The sequence below is a fragment of the Chenopodium album genome, chromosome 11, assembly GCF_948465745.1.
Source record: "Chenopodium album chromosome 11, dcCheAlbu1.1, whole genome shotgun sequence".
Taxonomy (NCBI): Eukaryota; Viridiplantae; Streptophyta; class Magnoliopsida; order Caryophyllales; family Amaranthaceae; genus Chenopodium; species Chenopodium album.
Window position 1 is genome coordinate 46,683,871 of NC_137844.1, and position 5,777 is coordinate 46,689,647.

The following is a 5,777-nucleotide window of genomic DNA, read 5'->3' on the forward strand; positions in this document are numbered from 1 at the left end:
AAGAGGAGGGGAAAGTAGTATGATAGTAAGAGGGTTTGAGAGATTAGGGTTTTTAGAATTTAGGGTTTAGAATTCTGATTTTTCTATTGTGTTAAGGGTAAAACAAAGATCCCTATTTATAGGCGTAGGAATCTAGGTTTAGGATTATAGAGCTGCCCCGTCAGGTGGCGCGCATAACTCTCTAAGTCGCACTGGGTATCGCGCGCATCTCAATGACTTGCGCGCGCCAGGCGCGCGCAACTAACTGAGTTGTGCTTGGTGCGGTTTGCCGTATACGAAAATGAGTTTTTAAAACTTCTATAACTTTTGATTTCAAAAGTTGGATTAAGGCGTGTGAGATATCATTGGAAATCCCTGAATGTTTACTTTCCAATGCCGTTTGAATTAGGTTAAAATCTATTATGGATCAAAATATATGGCCGTTGGAGTGTAAGGGTATCGGTTTTAGGGCCCGATTTAGTGTTTTGATCATAACTTCTTCATTTTTACTTGAATTGGGCTTATAGTATACCGTTGGAAATCTCTTTGAAAGGTCTCTCCATTTGTATAGGCCTTTCTTGAAAATTTGATGGTTGATTTATTTGATTGGCTCCGTTTTTAACAATGTAAGATCCATTAGATCCAATCATTTCATTTAACGCATTTGGGTCCGTTATTAATCAAGTTCAAACATGTATGAGCACGTTTTTGGCCTAATTAGTAATCGGACAAGGCTCTAAGATAACTTGGTCTCAAATATAGGTTTTAACTTACTTCATAGTGCATTTCGTTGTACATAAACACTTTCAACTTTGATCTAGCATGAAGAACGGGTTTTTGTAACATCGTCGCACTTCTTGTCGGGACAGGAGGCCAAAGGTAGGTGTCTACAGACTATACATCACCGTTACAGATACGGCCACAAGGGCCATGTTAGCACAAGAGGTAGAAAAATTAGAACGTGTAATATATTATATAAGTAAAAAATTCATTCAATATGAAACAAAATATAGCACCTTGAAAAAAACAAGCTTAGCATTAGTGTGGGCAACTAAAAAATTATGACATTATATGCTACCCCACACCACTCATGTGATTTCACAACATATTCTGATAAAGTAATTGTTTGATCAACCGCCCATACAAGGAAGAATATCCAAATGGTTGGTAATGTTTGCCAAATTCGAATTAAAATATATTCCTGAAAAATCTATAAAAGGAAAGGTAATATCCGATTTTCTGGCCCAACACCCTATTCAAACAAGTCATGCAGAAACTACTAATCTTCTGAATGAAGAGATTCTCATGACACAAGATGACACATGGGTAATGTACTTCGACGGCGCATCCAATCAAAAGGGATGTGGTGTAGGAGTGTTACTCATAAGTCCAGAGGGAGCACATACTCTAATCTCTGCCAAACTATATTTTGAGGCTACTAATAATGCCGCGGAATACGAAGCGTGCATTATTAGATTAGAAGCAGCAACTAGCATAGGTGTGCAAAAATTAGAGGTATATGGAGATTCTAGCTTAATAATAAATCATATACTCAAAAAATGGAAAATCAAAAACTCCACAATGATACCATACCAAAGCACACTTAGAGCAACTCATCGAGCATCACTACTACAAAAATGGCCAAAGAGACCCAAGATAAGAGACCGTTTATTTCAATAACGGGTCTCTTTATTTCAAGAGACCCAATATTACAGATAACGGGTCTATTGAAACTTAATAGAGACCCTATATCAAAGATAACCGATATCTCTTGATTTTTTTTATTTTTTATATAAAATGGAGAGACCTGTGTTCTTAGAAAAGCGGTCTCTGGACCTAACACCTTAGACCGCCTATTTAAGTTAGGCGGTCTCTTGCTTTTTTTTTCCCAACTTTTCACGCTTTTATTTTTTCTTCAGCTTTTCACGCTACTTTTTTTTTTCTTTATCATTTTATCTTTAATCTCTTTTACCCCAACGACCCAACCCACTCCTTTATAGATTACTTTCTTTTATCTTTCTCGATCTCTCCTCCTTGAAAACTCTAGTTTGCTTCAGCCTCTTGCCTTCTTGTTCATCTCCTTTTGCAACCACCTCTCACCATTGCAATGTACTTCCATTACTCTCACTAATACTCACACTCCTTCACCATTCTCTATCCTCATCTCAGCCTTGGCTCGCTACCGCCAATAACTTTGGCGTATACATCCCTCATTACCGCTTGTTGCACAGTGGGAGTGTCGGTAATTAACTTGTCATTCCCCTACTACGAACACTCAATACTCTTTCTTTACATTCAAAGGTTTGTCTCTCTCTCCCCCCACCCCCCCCCCCCCCCCTTCATCTTTCCTTTGTGAATGAGTTGGTTTTTGATTTATTATTTTGGGTAATTTTTCTGAATTTTGGTTTTGTATTCTAATTGGTGAATTGGTTGTAAATTTTAGAGATTAATTTTTTGAGCAAACTTAGTTTTCACTTTGAGGAAACTACCAAACATAAGAGTATATTGAAAATAAAATTTAGATCTCATTTCACAATTATTTTTTCATTAATCTCATTAATTAAATAGGATCAGTTCAGCGAATTTGTTGTATAAAAAATTGTTTAGTTATGCTTTTTTTTTCATTTTTTGCGATTTTTTTCTAATGATTATCATCAATTCAATTGGGATAGAGTAGTTTTTTTAGGATACTCAATTATTTGAATTTTGGGTTATTGAATTTGCTTATGAAATTCTTGATTTGGATTTTATGATGTTGTTATGTACAATTTTTTTGGGTTAAGCTAATTGCCTAATTCTTATACGTTAATTGCAGATAATAATCATATGGAGCTAATAGACAAAGCTAAAGACAAAGATCTACACAAATGAGTTGTTGAAGTTTACAATGAAGATGATTAAGGGTTTTTTTTTCTTTTTTTTTTTAATAATTTTGGGTTTTCCATAATTTTGTACTCTGTATCATGTATAAAATATTTAAGATGGTAGTTTTACATGTATAAAAATAAATTAATTATTTTTATGATATGTAATTTTAATATACGCTTTAAAAAACCAAATAATTTTTTTTTTATTTTTAAATGACACCAAGAGACCTGTGAAGTCAAATAAGCGGTTTCTCTTTACCAAAAACAGAGACTGCCTAAGTTCAATAGGCGGTCTCAGTTTTCCAAAAAAAGAGACCGCCTAACATTAATAATCGGTCTTACTTTTCTTATTCTAGAGACCGCCTTTCAGCAATAAGTGGTCTTAGTTTTTGTATTCTAGAGACCACTTTTATCAAAGCAGTCTCTTAGCCAAAGAGACCGCTTAGCTAGAGACCGCCTCTAAAGCAGTCTCTTTGGCCTTTTTAGACGGGTCTCTTTGGCCTTTTTTGTAGTAGTGCATTTTGATTATATTGACTTCAAATACCTCCCAAGGGATGAGAATCAATTTGCCGATGCGCTAGAAAAATTAGCCTCAATGATCAACATTCCAGATCACTTAAATATGATGTCATTATGCGTTGATAGAAGAGACGAACTGGCTTATTGCAACATAATAGAGGAAATAAATGACATCAAAGGAGAAAATCCTTGGTATGATCATATCCACCAATATATTACTCATGGCACATATCCTGCAAATACTTCATCAAAAGACCAACGAGCTTTGAGAACGCTCGCAGCCCAATATGGATTAGTAAATGGTCAATTATGCAAGAAGGGACCCAATGGTCAAAGCTTATTGTGTATAGATCAACCCGAATCCACACGCCTTATGGAGGATACTCACAAAGGCGTTTGTGGACCTTGCATGAATGGAAAAATGCTTGCTAAGATAATCTCACAACAAGGGTACTTTTGGTCCACAATGGAACATGATTGCATACAATATGTCAAGAAATGTCCAGAGTGCCAAATGTTCACTAATTTATAACACCTCCCACCATTCAAGCTATATAACCTCACTTCCCCTTGGCCCTTTTCGACTTGGGGAATTGACATAATTGGCAAAGTCTCTCCAATAGGAGCAGGAGGGCACGAGTACGTACTAGTAGCCATCAATTACTTTACCATGTGGATCGAGGCCGCTAAACGTTAACATCACTTCTAAACATGTCGCAAAGTTTCTCGAACGAAACATATTTTGTAGATATGGAGTTCCACATGAACTAATTAGTGATCAAGGATCTCAATTCAAAGCAAAAATTGAGACCCTCTTAGCTCATTATAAAGTAAAACATCATCATTTGTCCCCATATAGACCCCAAATGAATGGAGCAGTAGAATCGGCAAATAAAAATATAACAGTCATCATTAAGAAAATGGCAGAAAATTACAAAGACTGGCCGAACAAACTACACTTCGCTCTATGGGGTTATAGAACATCCATACGAACATCAATAGGAGTAACTCCATACTCCTTAGTTTTCGGCATGGACGCAGTTCAACCAGTTGAACTGGAAATACCATCCCTATGCATCGTACTTGAGAGTATGCTACCGGAAGCTGAATCGGTACGAGAAAGGTATGAAGAGCTCTTATTCCTCGACGAACGACGATTAAAAGCTTTGTATCATGTACAAATCTACCAACGACGCATCGCGCGACACTTTAATAAATGGGTACGACCCCGTAACATTAAAGAAGGAGACTTTGTATTAAAAGAAGTTAGAGGTCCACCAACTGATCTAAGAGGGAAATTCAAACCTAATTGGATAAGACCATACCATGTAATTGAAATTCTATCAGGAGGAGTCGTTCAATTAATGGATATTGGCCATGAAATCCGTCAACTAATAAACATTGATCGATTTAAAAAAAAAAAAATATTACATATAAAAGTCCGGATAAACTCGTTCATTCATAATTCACAATCATGTCTCTTAGCATTCAAATAAAGATTCTAAGTGTTATGAACTTTACCGAATCACACGACAAAGTTCATAATACTTGGGGGGTAATCACACCACAAATATATACCATTCAAATACCACGAAAAACTCTTCACACTTGGGGGGGTAATAATAATTAAAAAAAAAAATTTAACACCCATAGCACAGGTGTCGTGTCGCACGCAACTAAACCAGTTGCACGCAGATACCACGCGCAACACAATACATTGCGCGCGACAGGCACGCGCAACCTTGGACGTTGCGCGCACCACCTGATGATGAACTACGAACCCAGAATTTTACGCTTGAATAAAATTTGACTTTTACTAGCGATAAAATAAGGGCATTTCCAAACATTACGTATACTTGGAGAACAACAAAATTAAAATTTGATTTAAATTATTAAACGAAGTTTGATTAATTTTTCATTTAATTTCTACGAGAAGAAGTAAAGAAAAATAATAAAAAAGAAAATTAAACTTTTCGCAAAGAACTATCAAAAGACCTGATTTCGTAATACAAATACGTAGGCAATCTTTTTGATTCGGTCATACAAAAAAAAAGAAAAAAAAAGCTTTTTTTATTCCAAGAAAAATTCAAAAGACATCATAGAATTAGATAATAAGTAATTCAAAAAAAAAAAAAAAAAAAAAAAAAAACTAGTAGTGATTACACTTTATTCAAAAAATTAAGCTACTAATATTGTGTAACACCCTAAGATTTTACTATTTCCTCAATAGCTACAGTTGAAGGAGGAGTAGTTTCCATTGCAGTACTTTCGGCGACCTTAGAGGTTTCCCCTTCTCCCTTCTTCTTTACCCAAACATTGTTCTTCAATTTGGGTATAGGGGCCCTTTAAACTCTTTTTCCCTTGTCATTAGCATTTGACAGAGTCTTCTTACGGGGATTTGATGAAGGTTCT